Genomic DNA, 18,324 nt, shown 5'->3' on the forward strand with positions numbered 1-18,324 from the left:
CTGGGAAGAAGAGTGCTTTGTGGTGCTGGGGGGAGGGTGGTGACGTGATTTTTTCAATTGTAGACCAAACGTGCTGCAGTTTTCCGATTAGAAGAGATTTGGGATTAGAGGACTACATTTGGGTATCACTGACACGTAGGAAGCAGTAAGAATGAATGATATGGAAAATGGAAGTGGGTTGAAGGCCACGCCACACTTGTGTAATGTCACATTTAGGAGGCACAAAGAGTGTGGTTAGTTAGGAGTCCAAAAAAGTGAAGTTTGGGAAGTAAGGGGAAGCAACAGCCTAGCTCGTTATCATAGAATATGAGGGAGGCCAAAGTTTTAAGATGTTTAGAGGCTTCTGTCCTCTAGAAAAACAAGTACAGTAATACCCTGTCATTTTGGTTATCTCAACTTTTCAGAGCATGTTTAAACACTGAAAATTAACCTAAAAGTTCTCTGAGTAGTCCAAATCGCTCTCATTTCTTAGGAAGGGCCATGTTCCTAATACATACCATGTCAATTCCTACTTCATAGCAGAGTTGGTTTTACGGTCATAATGAAGGTTTTTGTTGATGGTTGGGTAGGGCTTTTAGAGGCAGACATGCGCATCGTAACAAAAACTGACAGTCCCAGTGGAAGGGTATATTCAAATGTCACCTCTCAGCGAGGCCTTCTCTAACCACTCACTTAAATTGCAACCCTCTGCAACCCTGGATCTGCCTACCCCCTATTTCAGCTTTACGCTCCTTGCCAGTTAATCACTGTCTAACATACCCCTGTATTTCTAATTGATCGACCCGTTGATTGCCTCTCTCCGGCATTGGAACGTATGTTCGATGAGGACATGGCTTTTGCTTGTTTCCCTCTGCTGCCTTCCCAGAATCTCGAATAGCACCTAGCAGACAGAAGACACAATGAGTATTTGTTGACTAAATGAACGTAAGAAAATGATGATTAAATACCAGGCAGAAGAACTCGGAAAGCGTAGCTATCTGGGATCATCTAGTTGTGAATAAGCACAACTATTTATGTCAGTGTGTCTGGAGCTCTGGAGGCAGATGCTACCGTCCCTTGTAGCCCGGGTGGCCTACTGATCTGTGGATGGAAGGTTAAATGGTGCTGGGGAAGTTCTACTTCTGAAGGCAGAAAAACCACACATTTCAGAAACATGGCCATCAGATCACATTAACACAAGTTTTAGAATGTTTGGGTTTAAAGGGTTCCTCATTGGGAACATAACTCCTCCTATGCTGAATATTAAATTTCCCCCATGAAGTGTCACTGTCGTGTGTTTCAAATATACTGGTTTCTTAAAAATTTGATTTTTCCTTGACCTCATTCACACCTCGAACAACTTCCTTCCAGATCTACTGAAAGGAAATGTTAAAGGTATTGCCTTTTTCCTTCCCAGTCTCAGAGACCGTTGACCAGAAGGTATGGAATGAGATATTGGGGCTACAGAGGAATATGTGGGGGCTAAACTCACAAATGACAGAACTAGAAACACTGTCACTGGTGGTGCTTCCATATTGACCGCTGTTTTATTATGTAACATCAGTGGCCTCTCATGCCTTTTTGGCAAAAGAATCAGTATGTGCTCCTAACGAACGGTGACGTGCCCATCAACTCATGTAAGTAGATTTGAAAAATGCTGTAACTTCTCCCCAATGAAGACATAGCTACCGAGCATAGCTCTTCAGTTCAGTTCTAGTGCGGCCCCCTTGTACACATGCTACCCTCGTCCACAGTTGCCTTCTAGTCCTTGAAGAAGCATTTTGTTGTTGTTGTTGTTCTTTTCCTCTTTCATGATTTTCTTTGGACACGATAGCTGTGTACATGATCTCCCTGGCTCAATAGAATTGAAGTGTTTTAACCTTACAAGCTATGGAAGTGACCGTGGGGAGCTTTCTCATGTGAGGGGAAAGTCTCCCCATGTTAGAGTGAGAAGGCAGTACGGAGTTATGTAATAGGTATTCATGCAGCTCCGTTCGTTACATAATATAATGGTCACTCTCAACCAGATACTTAAATCCATCTCACATTCAGGACCATTGTGTCCACTTGCAGAGACAGTGCTTTCTTTGTTTGCACCAAATAAGCAGCCAGTGATTATTAGCTTAGCTATTAAGTTAAATCACATTCCTGGAAAGGGAAATGTTGCAGTTTTGGTTTTGTTTTTGTTTTTTGTTTTTTTTTAAATGGGAGAGGAGAATGCATTTTTGAAAATCCAAACATACAATTACTACTGGCGACACGAGCATTACACCTCTTTGACAAGAGTAGCTTATGTTTTGTTTGATTAAGACAGTTATAATTTCCCATAGTTCCATGACCTCCAGCCTGTTAATATGAAATCTAAATATTTCCCTTCAGATAGGTTTGGTGACATGGAACAGCTATGTCCTGATTTGCCTACAGTGGTGTCTTTTCCCTCTCCATACCCCGAGGGAGGGAATTTTGATTTGCTCTTAAGTATAGGACCTGACAGTTTGTGGTTCATCACAGCACCTGCGGTGGCGTAGGCTTTCACTATTTGCCATGTGTGAAATGAGACTTAGAGGGCAATTCATGGGGGGTCTTCATGAGAAAAAATGGGGGGGGGTCTGACCTACTGGAGCCATGTGGCACTGTACCTTTCAGCGTGGCTTTGGAACCGGAGGGGTCTGGGTTTGACTTTGCCCTCTGTCGATTACTAATAATGTGACCAGGTAAATTACTTAACCCCTGGAGACTTTCAGTGTCTATAAATTGGTCTTATGTGGGAACCAAATGAGACTGTGTGTTTAAAAGAGCTTTGAATATTAAAAAGGGCTACACAACCAAAAGAGAACATTATTTCCAATCTGAATTTTTCTAGTCAGCATTGAACTTGTGTAGTAACACTGACTAACGTACGCGTTATGTGTTAATTTCCTCTGCTCAGGCAGGAACTTGTCAAGTATATGTATGCTTCTATCATGAATAAGGCGAATATCAATTGATGACTATGGAAAAAGAATAAAATTGGTTCCTTGCTATAGGTAAAGAGGAGAGGAGAGGGAGGTAGAGAGGAGAGTGGTAACACCAAAATTTTAGAAGAGAGAAGTCATGCCCAAGTAAAGGCAGATTATTTTACTTATCATGGTTTATTTCATTTAATGATCATCGGAATTGCTCTAGTATTGTTGCTGTGCTTCTTCATCATTAATGTTTATTATAATAACCTGGGGCTAAATGCAGCCTCCCCGATTGCAGGGATTTGGATTTTGTAGGATGGAGGCTGGGCCCATGAATCTGCTTTAACAAGGACCCCAGGTAATTTCTGGGCTGGATGCAGGTGGACTACAGTCCACTCTTGCCTTCTCCGGTAGTTTTCTGACTGAATCCTTTCTTATTTTCCTACAGTTCATTCTTCATGTGGACCCGTGTTATCTTTGACCCTGATATATTTACCTGTTTAAAATCTCTTAATGGTTTCCCACTGATATCAAGTTAAAGATGAACATTCTTCTCCTGGCTAAGCTCATCTCCTGCCACTCTCCTCTGCCTCCCTCCCCTCGGCTGCATCAGTTTCTCTCTATCCTTCCAATATGCCACGTTTCTTCCCACCTCAGGGCCTTTGCACATGCAGTTACCTCACCTGAAATGTTCTCTCTGTCACCTTTCACCTGGTGAACACCTACTACCCTGTTTCCCCGAATAATATAAGACCTAACCAGACCATCAGCTCAGCTCTAATGCGTCTTTTGGAGCAAAAATTAATATAAGACCTGGTATTATATTATATTATATTATATTATACCCAGTCTTATAGTAAAATAAGACCGGGTCTTATATTAATTTTTGCTCCAAAAGACGCATTAGAGTTGATGGTCCAGCTAAGTCTTATTTTCAGGGAAACACAGTAATATTCTAATCTCTGTTTCCTCACTGACACTTGCCCTAATCACCATGAGCAAATCTGATCCCCATATCCTTCTAGCTCCTTTCTAGGGGGAGCAATGATCTCTGTTGTCATCTGTAATTGTTCAATGACCTGTTTAGTATTTGTCTGCTGTGCTCAAATGTTGGCCTCCTGAGGCTGGGCACCATGTCTGTGTTCACTTCTGTATCTGCAGCGTCTTATAATAGCTCAATGCATAGTAGTACACGCTCAATGCATACTCCTGAATAAATCAGCGAATGCAAGTGCGATTTGTGGTAAAGAAGCACTGCTCTAGATCTCCACTTATAAAGGTTTAATGACTGAGGTAACCAGTGGGCCTTGTTCTGAGGTGAAACCCACCATCACTTAGCGTTCTAGAAAGAGGCGTGAGATCACTTATTTGTTTCAGTAGTCAAAACCTATTATAAATTCAGAGATTTCAAACAATGTCGTTAGTGTTCAAGGCTTAGAACCTGGCAGGGGAGAAAAGGGACAGTTAAAAAGCTTCAAGTGAAATCCTTACTTTATAGGATGTCTTTTCAGGCAGAAACTATTGGAAGCTTGCTGGTAGTCTGACACCCCACAAGTAAACTTCTTGCAATGTACTAACACTTATATCATGTCGCTGGTTGATTAGCTTGTGTAGTCACTTCCTCTGATACTCCCACTTGGACTGGTAAGAAGTCAAAACAAGAGCATATTCCCACTCTCTGTTTTCAAAGCAAGCCATTGGCTCAATGGCATTTACATCTGATGGAACAATGAGGGCAATGTCAGTCTCGGGGAATGAGAGATTCTTGTTGTGTGTAGTTTGATTCAGCATCTCAATCTTGATGGGAAAGGAATTCTGGAGGAAAAAAGACAAACACATGACTTCAGTAATTTTTAAAATCACGATAACCACTATGGAATTGAGATTCAAAAGCAGCTCAGAACATTCTGGTAAATTCACTTCAGTTTTCCACTGCTGTGAAGAGATTAAATCAGTTAACTTCGTTTACCTAAGATTTTTCGCTCAGAGGACAGAGTTTGGTATTTCTCAGTACATCTATGGAGTTTACTAAGCCTTCAATTTAGATTTTTATATAATTTGCAATTTAATTACAACATTAACTCGTTTTTCACTTATTGCTACAAACATTTATTGAGACTCCTTGAGTGTTAGACGTGATTCTAAACCCCAAGGCTATCGTAGTGAACGATGCAGAAGAGGGCTCTGAGGTTTTGTAGTTTACAAACAGCAAGCGAGTCAAGGCTCAGTGCTATAAAGAAATCAACCTGCATAAAGTGGTCTGGCCTGGCAGAGGAAGATGGGCCGGGGAGTTGGGATTATCTGAGGAGATACCACCTGATCCAAAGAAGTGACTAGGGGAAGGATCCCCCATGAGAAGATGAGGGCGAGCAGCAAAGGCAACTATCATTAGGTGGGAATGCGCTTGCAGAGCTGGCTGGTGTGGCTGGGCCTTAGGGAAGGGGATGGTTTTGGGGGTGACGTCACAGCGGTAGGCAGGCAGGAAGGGCCTTGCAGGCTGTGGTAGAAGTCTGCTTATTTATTATTCCAAGTGTTATGGGAAGCCAGTGGGAACTTTTCAGGAGGGGAGTAACACGATCTGACTTGTGTTTTTAAAAGATCACTATGGATGCCCTAAGAACAATTTAAAAGGGTATTTACTTTAGCAATCCAGCTAAGAGGTGATGATCAAGCACCACACGCTTCTATTGTATGTGTACAGACGTTTCTTGTTTATATGTAGAGATTTTTGTTGTTTGACTGAATTTGGAAGAATCAAGTAACAGTTACTTAGGGAACATAATATCATTAGATAGATTCATTAGATAAAAAGCTCATCCTCCTCTTAAAAACATACATTTAACTAATATTTATGAAGTGCTTATTGATGTGGTTATAGGCTAATTTCTGGAGAGATAAATATAAATAAGACTAGTCTCTGCCTCTAAAGATTTCACAGGCTAGTGGAGGACGCCTGTAAGTAAACAAATGCTTATAACGTGCTACGGAGAGCGTGTGGCTGTGAGGAATAAAACTGCTGGAAATGTTTCTGTGCTCGTCTTTTGGCGGACGTACACACGCATATCTTTCAGGAATGGAATTGCTGAGTCATCGGATAAGCATGCTTCCCTTTGGTAGAGATACTTTACTCTAGAAGTAGGAATTGTGCTTCAGAAAGATGCTTTTGGCAAGTGAGACTGGCAGTGCTTGTTACACATACCCATGAGGAAGTGAGATCTAACTTAAGGCAAGACAGCGAAGCTGGGGAAGGAGGACCCGATGAACAGATGGTGAGGGCATGGCACAGCTTGGATTTTGGTGGTGAAAGGGAGCTAAGGCGGGAATAAGGATGATTTGCAGGTTTATGACTTGGACCCTTAACTAAATCAGAGGCTAGAGAAGGGTTGAGATTTTAGAGAAATGAAATGAGTCTCTTTTTGTACACGGTGAATCATAGTTCCTTACGATTATCCAGGTGGATGTGTAACAACTGGAAATTTAGGTGTAGCATGTAGAAGAAAAGTAAGAACTGGAGATGCCGATTTGGGAGTTAATATACTATTTGTGTTAGATGAAACTGTGGGATGGGCAGAAAGAGTATAGACCAAGAAGAGAAGAGGCTTGAGGTTCAAAATCTTTCCATATTAATGGTAAGTGAAGGACAAGGAGCCAGTCATCAGCCTGGGTATGAAAGGAGAGCCCCGAGGGAGATGAGATAGAATTGTGGTTAAGTGTGACTCTGAGTCCAGACAACTTCGCTTGGAATCCTGGCTTTGGATAGTTTTTATCTGGGTGACTTGGCACAAGTCACTTAGCCTCTCGGGGCAGCAGTTTTCTGCAAAATATCTGTGAAATGGAGATAATACATTGATCTACTGTATAAGGTTATGATGGATACATACATGCTGCCTAGAATTATTAAATCTTACTGTTAATTCTTGAGAAAACTATGTTCGTAAGCAAAAGGGGCAGAGAGTTCCAGGGACGACCCCCAGAGGTGGGTGCTGCAGCGTTTCCATAGGATTGACGACCAGGTGGAAGAGTGATGAGGGCAGAAGAAAACTTGATGCTAGTCTTAATACCGTCCCTTCTTCTAGGAAAACCAACGGAGTTTCATGGGCTGAACACATCAGAAAGATCACATGGTTTGCTTCAAAGCCTCTCAGTCATGGACATGAGTCTAAATAATACCTTAGTTTGTTATACAGTCCTTTTTCGTCAAGCAGTTCAAAGCACATTTTGTTGTCGAATCATTTTTCACATCATCAAGATGAGCTAGGGAATGTCAGTCCCAGTTTACAGATGAGGAAACTGTGACAGGTCCCAAAGCTTTGTCTGAGCTCATGTTGGTTCCTCAACGTCTCCTTTATCCCATCATAAACCTTACTCCTCTTTGTTTTCACATTGTCAATCACAGTATTTCCCAAAGTGGATCTTCTGTGTTTAGAATCACCTGAGATGCTATTAAGGTGCAAAGCCCTGACTTTATGCGAGCCCCACTGCTCAGAATCTCTGAAACGAGGGCTCGGGAATCAGTGATTTTACCCAGCACCCCAGGTGATTCCCTTGCAAACTGTTTTGTGTGTTCAAGGAAACAGAAAAGTAAATCCCCAAATGTACATTGCTCTTAGTGACTTTTTTTTCACAAAACAACCTTAAAATATGTTCGGGAACTCAAACTACTATAACTAAAACTTTAGACCCTTCTCGGAACGTATCGTCTGATTTGTTATCTTTGTGGGTTGAGCGGTGTGCCTTTGGTTGAAAGTCAAACTGATTTGACCCATGCAAATAAATAATATAACCCATTAGTATGATACCATAGCGCTGTTGGGGTGTCACAGAGAAGCTGTGGCCGAGGACAGTACATATTTACATCAATTTGGTCCATGGTCCCACCTGCAATTACTATTAGTAGTCGTATAGTATTGATTAGAAAGGTTGCTTGCTCTCTCTATTGTCATAACTTCTATTTGCATGCGATGATGAAACCGGCCATATCTCTCTACGTTATTTCTAGCTGAGCAGCATTTACAGATTACAGTTTACAGATGAGGGATCAGGGAACTTGATGATTCTGACCCTACAGAATGGGCCCCATCAGAGCAGACCCAAGTCCAGTCAGTGATGGCGCACAGATCTGCTTCCTTCTCATTTAGTTGTAGAGGGCGTGCCTTTATGTGTGACTTAGCATCTGTGTGTCTGGTTCTCTTTTGTTATCTCTGGCTTCCAGTAGCTACATAGTACGGACTCAACAAATATTTGTTGAATGATTGAATCCACTCAAATGTACTTAGGAACTAACAAAAACAACCAAATTTAAAAAAGTTATTCTAGCTCACCAGTGAGAAACACAGAAGGCACTAACAGGTACTTGACAATTAATTGAACTGGAGCTAGAAAAAGAGCCTCAGTCCATGCCGTCTTTTTTCTTTCTCACCTGCTTTCCTTATCATTGAATCTCAGGGTGGTAAGAGGTCTTTATCCCCATTGGTTCTACAATTCTCTCTGGAAGGCCCTTGCTTATTTACCTGGCATTTATTTATTAAATATGCACTTGTATTAAACTTTATACACCCCTTTCTTCCATGGCATTAAATGAAAAAGTTCACCTTTATGTTATAATCTCTACCGTTAGGTTTTTAAGGAGTACAAACCCTTCATTTCCTTCATAGAGTCCCTTTGCGCCTCATTTGGGTTCTTTGCACAATGGAGGCTCTTTGAATACTATTTTTACTGACTGACATCAAGAGTGGGTCATGAGCCGTGGGACTGGGGGGCATATCATTAGGAGGATAAATATTTTCTTTACAACTGGCTAGCCTATCTTTTTACACATAGTTTTGATACATTAAAATCTAGTGAACAAAATGGTTGCTTTTTCAGGTTCTGTGCATTTGGAGACATTGGATCTGTTTTTTCACCAATGCTAAGTCTTTTCTATACTCTACCTTCTCCTTTATTTATTTTTATTAAGTGTCAGCATTTACAAACCTGCCACTTTGGCTATATTCCATAATCAATCATATTGTCATTCTGCATTCATTTCCTTTTCTTTCCAAAAATAGGAGGAAATTGTTGACTAGAGAGATTTATAAATCTAGCAGACAGGAAAATTAATTTATAATCAGGAAATCAGAGCAGAACAGGAGTGCTCCCCACGGGTTCCTACACTGTATTATCCGGTAGCTTCTCATACAGCTATTGCTGGCTTCTTTTTGTGTCTTTGGGCGAAATCGTTCATTTTTCTTAGACTTCATTTACTCGTTTAAGAGTCTGCAAAAATGAGGGGGATTTTTGTTTTCTTCCAAAGAGGATGTTTAGCACCAAAACATTTTTCACCGTCAGGTGTTAAGATTTCAGTCAGTGTCAGGAGGTAGGATGGATAATACCAGAGAGCATCTGATGTAAGAAGACCTACCTTTTGGTGAAAGTAATTGGGACAGAGAAAGAAAGTGAAAAGAGAAGGATTTCGTAATACAGACAATATTTTCCTTTTATCTGTAGAATCCTGAATAGTTCTTGGAACCGTTCAACAGGACTTCAGATCTATCGTCTAATCTTATATCTTTCTTACAAGAATCCTATGAAGTATGGAAATTCTGGGTTATTGAGTTCTGATAGCCTTGGGTGTACAGATATGGAGATTGAATACCCGATACTGTGTGTCTTCGTGTTTCAACACAACACACTGTGATAGAAGACAGACAGGGCTGGTTTTATATCCTGACTCTGTCAGTTGTGCCGATTGTTTGGTAACTTTGGGTCTGACCCCTCACTTCTCCAAAACTCAGTTTCCTCAAGTGAAGTGGAAATAATTCTCACACCAGAGGATTATTCTGTAAGGATTGAGCATCTGACCCAGAAGTGCTCGATAAATACGTAAACCCTCTCTTTTTTTTCATTGAGGATGTAAGGGTGGTTTTCTTAGAATCAATTTACAGCTTGTGAAGAGAAAACCTATTAAGAAAAAATAGCCAGTTTACTTCAGTGCATCATTCAGAGAGACTGTAAAACAACAATTTTAACCACCATGGCTGAAAGTCTTTTAAAAAGAAAGGGTTTATTGGGCCGTTGATAGCAAGAAAAACAGACCCGGTCCTGGGGCATGAAGTCCCAGGTAGGAGCAGCAGCCCCAGGTAGGAAAGGCAGCCTGGCCGCCATCGTGGAGTGGGTGAGCATCAAGAAGGGGGGACTATTTCTGTTTAGTTTGCTCACAGGGATACAAAAGACAGTTTGGGGCATATAATCAATAATGTTGTAAAGATTTTATCCGATGGACACGTTTCTTATTAGGGATACCACTTCAGGGATGGTGTAGATGCCTGACCACTGTGCTGTACACCTGAAGCTGAAGCTGAATAATATTGAATGTCAGCTGTGATTTAACACACACACACACACACACACACACACACACATATGTATATGTGTATATATAGTCACGGGATATGGAGTACAGCACAGGGAATAGAGTCGATGGTATTGTAACAGCTATATATGATGTCAGAGGGGTGGTAGATTGGGGGAGGGGGTTATCACTTGGTGAGGGGTGTAAATGTCTAAGTAGTACATTGTTTTGTACACCTGAAACTAATAAAAAAAAAGAGAAGGTGGGGAGAAAGATGTAAGTTGTTTTGAAAGAATTTACATTGGCTACAGATAAAGGGGGTGGGTGGGAGAAGGTGCAGCAGGGCTAGTTCTGGGCCAGAGGTGCAGAGTCCGTGGGGAAGAAGTGTTTGCTCCTTTGGAAAGTTCATGTGTAAGCAAGAAGCAGAGGCTCCTGGGGTTCCATGGCCCTGGCTGTTCTCTCGTTTAGATAATCACAGAAATAAGCACCTGAAAGTTAATTCAAAGTTCCAGCGTACACTCAGGAATGGCAGCAATCTTATTCGTTGGCCCCCCAGCGATGAACAGCGTAACTGTTCCATCTTTCATTCTCCGGCCTGCTGTACTTTAATATAGAACATCTCAGAATATTTTTTCTTGTCAAGATGTATTCCAGATAAACGAATTGTTTCCTCATACCTTGCCCTAGATTTGATCAGCCTGATAGCAGGTTGAGAGACACCAGCCTGCTCTATCGGTCGGCAGGTCTATGATGTGGGAACATTACCTGTGCCAAATGGAGCACCAAGGGATAGAGTGCTCGCCCTGTGTCCCAGAGCTCTGCGGCCGCTCTACAGTGAAATTTTACATTTGAATTTATACGTCCACGTAGACTTTAGAAATTGAGTTTTGGAGGGGAAAGGGAACAGTCTGGACAGAATCATTCCTGAAATCCAGGGGAGTCATGATTTTATTGGCATTTTCATGATGGGGCTTTGATTTTTATGCTTAATCATTATGATAATAGCTGATAATTATAGCGTGAACTAACTGTTTACTTTGCCTAAAACTGAACTAATCCCTTAGGAAAGGGGAGAGGATAAGAGATTTCTTAATGTGGTATATGGAGTAAGACTCCAACTGGTGATTAAGTCTGGAAACCTCAGGCAGTCGCCACCCACTGCCTTCCCTCTCTCCACCTCCTCTCATCCCCCCAAGGATTGGTGCAGGGGCCCTTTAAATCTCACAAGGAGATAGAACCCCATGGAGCTGTCTGTGGGATTTATGATGGGCTGGGAAAGCTTCTGGGCCGTGGGGAAGCCTTTCCATTCATAGCAGGCTTCATTCACAGAGAATATTAGGTCACACAGACACTCACTACCCGCTGCTGACCTTTTCAGACAGAGGTTGGCTGGGCTGCACAAAAACAGAATGGGTTCCAGAAAACCAGGGCACCTGTCAACCTGTGACCTCAGGATATGAAGACCTGGGGCAGTTGAGGCTCTGACTGAGAGAGAGAGAGAGAGAGAGAGGAGGGACTTGTGAATTTTGCCAGTTCACTCTGGATACCAAATTATATGCGATGTTATTTGGCAGATGCAACAGTGACTATTTTCGTTCAAACCTCTCTGCCCCCATGTAACTCTGACTCCTTGAACTACTCAAAATAGCATGTGGTTTCTTCATTTTATAAAGTAGATGGCCAAGACAGTGAAATTTGAAGTTACTGCCGTAGGTCCCATAGTAAATTGGCCTCAGCAATGGAAACGGAACCCAGGTTAATTCATAATATCTCAATCGTTAGCATTCTGAACTTCAAGCAGAAAGGTAGCGTATGAAAGTGAAATTATTTTTTTTGAGAAATGTCGTCAGCAAACTCCCTGAAATCCACTTAAGTTTTGAACCTGCCTCCTTGAAGACTTAGGGATCCTTAAAGGAAGACCAGAATGTCAGAAATAGGGATTTGTGTCCCAGAAATTGAGTCTGTTGTGGATGAACATTGGACCCACAGATTCACAGCCAGGAGGACTACTATTTTTGAGGCGATGGAAAACACAACTTCCTGTTTCCCCAGGGAGAGTTCCTGGACTCTATGGGGGAGGTCTGGGAAGCCCTGCTGTGACAGGATGGTGGAGGGGGCTGGGATTTCGGTGATAGAACACTGCCTGTGGTTTGTTATTACAGCTTCTTTAGCATTTTCCTGAGGATGAGGGGTGCTCTTCATGAAACCTGACCACATTCTAATGTGTGGCTTCCAACAAAGTCAACTCTTGGCGATCTTGTAATGTTTTTAAAGCTCATTCATTTATCATAAACACGTTCCTCTACCTCCACATAGCTACCTTTTTCTTAGTTCGGAGGCATAATTTTCTATCTTCTATGAGGTCAAAGTTCATAGTGACAATACAAATCCCTTCACGGGAGTGAACACAGAATGAGAAAGACGTTCAACCAGAATGAAGGCCTGTCTGTCTTGCATGTACCATTGACCTCATGTGACAGGGACTCCTGGGTAACGGCATGCTGATAAACCAGCTCTCCAGAAGAACAGCCCCGACTTACAGCCAATTTGCCCGTTTCCATTGTGTAAATATTTCCACCACGGCTGAATTCATGATACCAACATGAGGTCATTGAACTCGGAAGGAGTGTGCACAGTTGGCTCTTGCAGGCCGTACAAGCTGGCTCCACACACCGCTCGGCAGACCTTGATATGTTTTCAAATGAGATGGAAGGTGCCTATGTTGGCATATATACGAATCTGTAGTGAAGATTTCTTCTGGGTCCTCTGCCCAGAAATGCCACCACAGATCAGGCAATGTGTGAATATGCCACACGCACAGGTTCTTCTTCGAAGAGCCTGATACCTTTACTCTTGGAGCTCTGTTCATTTTGGTATTCTTCCAATTGCCATCCTTGGCCCACTCTTCCTGTTCTACACATGCTGCCTGGAAAAATGCAGCCGTTTTAATTGATGTACCTTCTACATATTTCCATCTTAGACCCTTCTCCCCCTCTTTTAGATTCTAATTACCCATTGGGTCGTTCCATTGGAAAATCCCAAGGCGACTTCAAGTTCCACATTTCTAAAGTGCAATTCAGTCCTCTGTCCCACAAAACCTGCTTTCCCCTCCTCAGTTTTATTTCATATGGGTGGCCCCGTTATCTTGCCAGTCATCCACACAGAAATTAGGTAAAGAGTCTCGATTCTTTCTTTTCCTTCATCTTCATCCTCTGCATCCAACGGATCACTAAGCCTTGACCATCCCTGAATATTTCCTAAACATGGCCACCACCCGGCACTTCCTCTATCCCTATTACCTACATTGCACAAGGTAAGTAAGGCCTTTACAGTTGGCTTATTTGGCGTATCAACAACTTCCCCACTGATTTTCTCAGCTTCCCATCAGGTCTGCCCTCCACTCTCAATTTCTCTGGCCTTGCTTAAACCTGTAGGAAATGGAGTCTCAGCTCCTTGAGGTTTGACCTGAGTCCCCCACCGTCAGGTCGCCCCCTGCTGACTCTCTCACCAAGCTGTCATTCCCTTTGTCATATTGCTCCTGCAACCACGTTTCCCCCTCACGCCTCTTTTCTTCTTACTGCCTCTGTGCTGGTCTCTCTGCCTGCTCCTTCCTCCCAACACTGTGAACTCCAATGATTCAAAACCCAGTGTAAGCACCACCTACCCAGGAAGCCTTTTCTGATGCTGACTCTATGCGGGGTCCCCCTGGGTTCTTCCACGATATCTGCCTCTCTCTCCACCATTTTACTCACACTGAATTTTGATGGTTTCTTTGTGTCTGTTTCCTCCACCATACTGAGCAACTACATTCTATTTTCTTTGTATCTCTACTATCTTCACAGTACCCAACACATAGTACTATTGAGCTAACGTGTGGCTGAATAAGTAGATGAATAAAGGAACGAGAGAGCCATTCTGTACCCTTTGTATGCACTTAGCACGGAGTTGCCAGATTTACCAAATAAAAACACTGGAGGCCAAGTTAAATTTGAAATTCAGAAAAACAACAAATAATTTTTCAGTATGAGTAGGTCCTAAATACTTCATGGGACATATGTGTACACCCAACTTATTCAATTATTTGTTGTTTACCTGAAATTAAAATTTAAGTGGGTGTCCTGGCAGCCCTAACCTAGTAAAAAATGAGTTCACACCCAAAGTTGAGGTTCATACAATGCAGAAGCGTATACTGAGCTTGACATCACATGCCCTAGGGTTTCATAGAGACTCGGCCTTATATCTCTGGGATGTAACGTAACTAGTTCACTAGACTCAGATGCACTAGCTTTGCCATAATGCTTTGCTGGGTACCATTGCATACCATGTATTTTTTCTTTGCATGGTAAGGACATTTAATCTATACATATTTGGGCAATAGGGACAGATGATCAGAGCTTATTTGTGAATCACCTCATGGCATTTCCTATACGATGGTAGTTTCTCGTTGCCATTCGGTTATTGCAAAAGTAATTGCAGTTGTTGCAATTATTTTTAACCTTTTAAACCGCAATTACTTTTGAACCGACCTAATAGATTGTGGTTGTAGGGCATTCGAAAAGGGAGTATAAAATGTGCCCTTGGTCTTCTGGGATGAATGTAAGAGATACAGGAGTGTGTACCTTCTGAAAGTCTATAAAACCTTGGATATGAGTGTTAGATTTTCATAGGAAGTTAAGACTGGAATAGTGCTCACTATTTACTTTTCTGCTGAGGCCAGGATGCCTGAGAACTGGTGTATGAGGATTGAGCATGACTTGGAGAGGACGTCATACTGTCTCCAGGCTAATGAGGTTGTTTACTTAGCACGCTCCCTCGTAACATATCAGATGACTGAAGTATGATTCTGATTGAAGGAAAAAGAAAAAAAATTTTTTTTTCAAATTAGAAAAACACCCAAGTTGTTAACAGTTTATGTTTTAGACGGTCAAAGACTGTACTTCTCCATGACTGGAAACAGAATTGAAATAGGGCACATTTCATCTCTCACATTCTCTTTCTCCTGTCCCCTCCATGGCAAAATTGGTAACTATGGAAATTCCTCAGCTAGGCTAGTTGGACAGAGTTTTGATACTGACCCCGTAGGAGTCAGACATGTTCTCTTAGGGAAAGCTGAATTCTAATGGCAGAAAGATTGGCCAGAAAAACAGTCATGAAACATTCTTGTGGCCTCAGTATCATGATCTTGTCAGTAAAGCGATGGTCTCTGATTAAATCCAGATTGCACTGTTTCCTGTTGGCGTGCTAACCCAGAGGGCAGGCTCAGCCCTCCACGTCTTGCCTCGAAGTCTGGGTTATTAAACACTTGTCTGCCAGGGCTCTCCCCCCACCTCTCCCCACTTTTCTTTTCAACTAAAATTCAAAGGTATTGAGCTATGACAAACAAAAAAAGATCCTAAAGTCTCTTAAAAGGGTTATGCAGCTTTTGACTATTTTGCTGCAAAAATGAAACTAAAAGTTTAGCTTCTCCACTCTGACCATAAGGCAGAGTATATTTCTTTTTGTTTCACTCTTGTATGATTTTATGTTAAAATAACTCCAGTAGTAAGCAGATCACTATTTGAGTGTTGGTAAATGAGAACCCATCTTCAAAAACCTGGCCTCCCCCTTGCTATAGCAAGTCAATATTAGGGTGCTTAGCAAAAGTGCAGAAGATGACGTTGAGCAAATGTTCTGCACCTTAACATGCCTTGTTAATTTGGGGGAGAATGATTTTAGGCACCAGAGCAGTTTCCTGTACTTTGTATTGTCGTTGATGCTCGCTCATTGCTCTTTGAGAATGATTTTTAAAAATCTAAATATCCAAAGTGTATTTTGTTAGCCGTTCTGTTAGCTCAAAAATGGTTCTTCCTAATTTACAGATGCAAACACTGAGGAAGAAAAACCATGAAAGGGACTTATGGGGATCAAGCATGCATCTTGAGGTTTTTTTCAGAGGAGGACGGAAAGGAAGCGACTGGGTTAATGAACGCCATGATTTCCTTCCCAGGGGAGAATGTGGCTTCCTGCCAAATCCGCTTTCTGGCAGGAAAAGGGACCCACTTCATCAGGTCCTTTGACAGGCATTTTTCTGTTTGAATTTTTGGCCACATCAATGCTCAGTGAAAAAATCAGTTCTTTTAAATAGTGATTACTTTCAATAAGAAAAGATTTAAAGTGGAATTTGCATTGTGAGTAAAATAAGAATCATCAAATTACAGAATTATTTGCTAAGGGATCCCTGACATTATCACAAGGTAAGGAAGCTTGATTGAGAATTAGAGCTTGAATATTCCTGTAGACTGAGAAGCTATTCCTTTCGTTGTTGTTAACATGTGACAATGAAGTATATTTTTCGGATGACCACTGTTTAATGTGATCGGGCTAATAATTATTTTGACCAGGTTTTTTGAAATGACAAAGTAAAACACACCAAGCATCCCTAAATTGTGGTATTAAGAAAGAGATAAAAAATATATATATATATAGACGTTAGAAAGTAAAAGTTAACATGATATTTTGTAAATCTTGATTTTTCTTTTTTTTTTTTTTTTTAAGCAAAACGTGGCAAATGGGAATTAAGTTTTAAATGCATCGTGGTAAACTTAAGTAAGCTAACATTTTCCAAACTTCGTTCATTCTGATATTCGGCAAGATGCTCTGAGAATAAAAGGAAATCCATTTGGAAATGTCATATACCACATCCTTCTCCTGGAGTTTCATAACATATTATCATGTTAAAGACTTGAAGAGGTTCTAAAGTAACGTGTTTGACTTTAACTCGTAGTTTCCAAACTTGAGCCCAGCACCTTTTGTTTTGAAATTAATGTTTTACAGCACAAACTCCGGGCAACACTGTTCCAAGCAGTTAACAATGCAATTAGACTTTGGAACAATATATCTTTTTCATTTATTGTTCCTGGTTAAAGTTAACTGAGCCTCCTGGGAGACAGATGGGTACTATTAGGCCTGTTCTAAAACTACATAGAAGTGATAAAGAACAGTTATTAGGCCATGATCTGATCAACAGCCCTAACAGGCCTAAAGAAACATGGGGTATTTTGCCTGAACCTGACTCCTCTCCTTAATAAACTAAAAGTATCTTTCAAAATTAAATAAAGAAAAAAAAGTTATCAACCATAGATGCTGGAGTCTTCATATTAATTTCTCTTAGCAGTTAGACATGGAGACATTAAGCTATTGGAACCCCCTTCTGAAAGCAATTGCCCCCACTTTGGTCTTAGAGAAAGACGTCTCCCCTTCTCACTTCTTTCCAGTGCTTTAATTTCTCACAGGCCAGGTGAAGAAAAAGCAAGCATGCTACTACGTAAGCACAGTGTCGTCATTTAGAGATGCAGTTCTCTCTTCTCTGCCACTCTTCTTTAATGATCACATGTCTGATTTTTTTGCAATTTAGGAAAATATGGTATAAAACAATTTAAACTTAAAATTCAGAGAAACTGCCTGGTGATTCTTTGCATAGCTTAGAATGATCATTTGCTTTAGAAAAAGATCCTCTGGGTAGGTCACTTCCTTAGTGCTTATGAAGGACAAGTTCAACTTTGAAAACTGCATCTCTGTATAATTTGTTAGGCAGAAATTTATTGCAGAATGTAAGGCACACCCGTATTTTTCTTCCGTCTAATTCTCTTCCCTCATCTTCAGTTTTTAAGCTTTACAGGTTTGTGTCACTAATCACTTCTTAAGTATTATGGTTTGTGTCCCCAAGTTGCAGTTATACGTACCAATATTGTTCACCGTTTCATTCTCATGGGACAGCTACTTACTTTTCATGAGCACATGTCTTCTCTTGTACATTGCAAGTTTCCAGAAGGCAGGGGTCATTCACTCCCCACCCCCCCCTTTCTGTCATTCCCCAGAGGTTAGCCCAGAGCTGCTTGGTATAGCCATTTCTCAGTCAACTCTGTTGATTGCTGATGATACTGAATCGGAAAGTATAATGCTTTCCACCGACGGAAGAACGTCAGATCATGGTTCAATCTCCATAGGTTTCCATGGAGAACATATTCTTACCATGGCTGATTTTTCAAGCTATCAGTGTGATGTCAACTGGTGCACACAAATCCTAAAAATTCA

At 41.3% G+C, this 18,324-nt stretch overlaps 1 protein-coding gene across 4 annotated transcripts in view; it reads left to right on the forward strand.

Annotated features, from left to right (window-relative positions):
- The window catches only part of RGL1 (ral guanine nucleotide dissociation stimulator like 1), a 215,138-nt gene that overhangs the window by 121,704 nt on the left and 75,110 nt on the right, over positions 1–18,324 (forward strand). The gene's annotated exons all lie outside the window — the stretch shown is intronic.

Source organism: Rhinolophus ferrumequinum, chromosome 22 (assembly GCF_004115265.2).
Source record: "Rhinolophus ferrumequinum isolate MPI-CBG mRhiFer1 chromosome 22, mRhiFer1_v1.p, whole genome shotgun sequence".
Lineage (NCBI taxonomy): Eukaryota > Metazoa > Chordata > Mammalia > Chiroptera > Rhinolophidae > Rhinolophus > Rhinolophus ferrumequinum.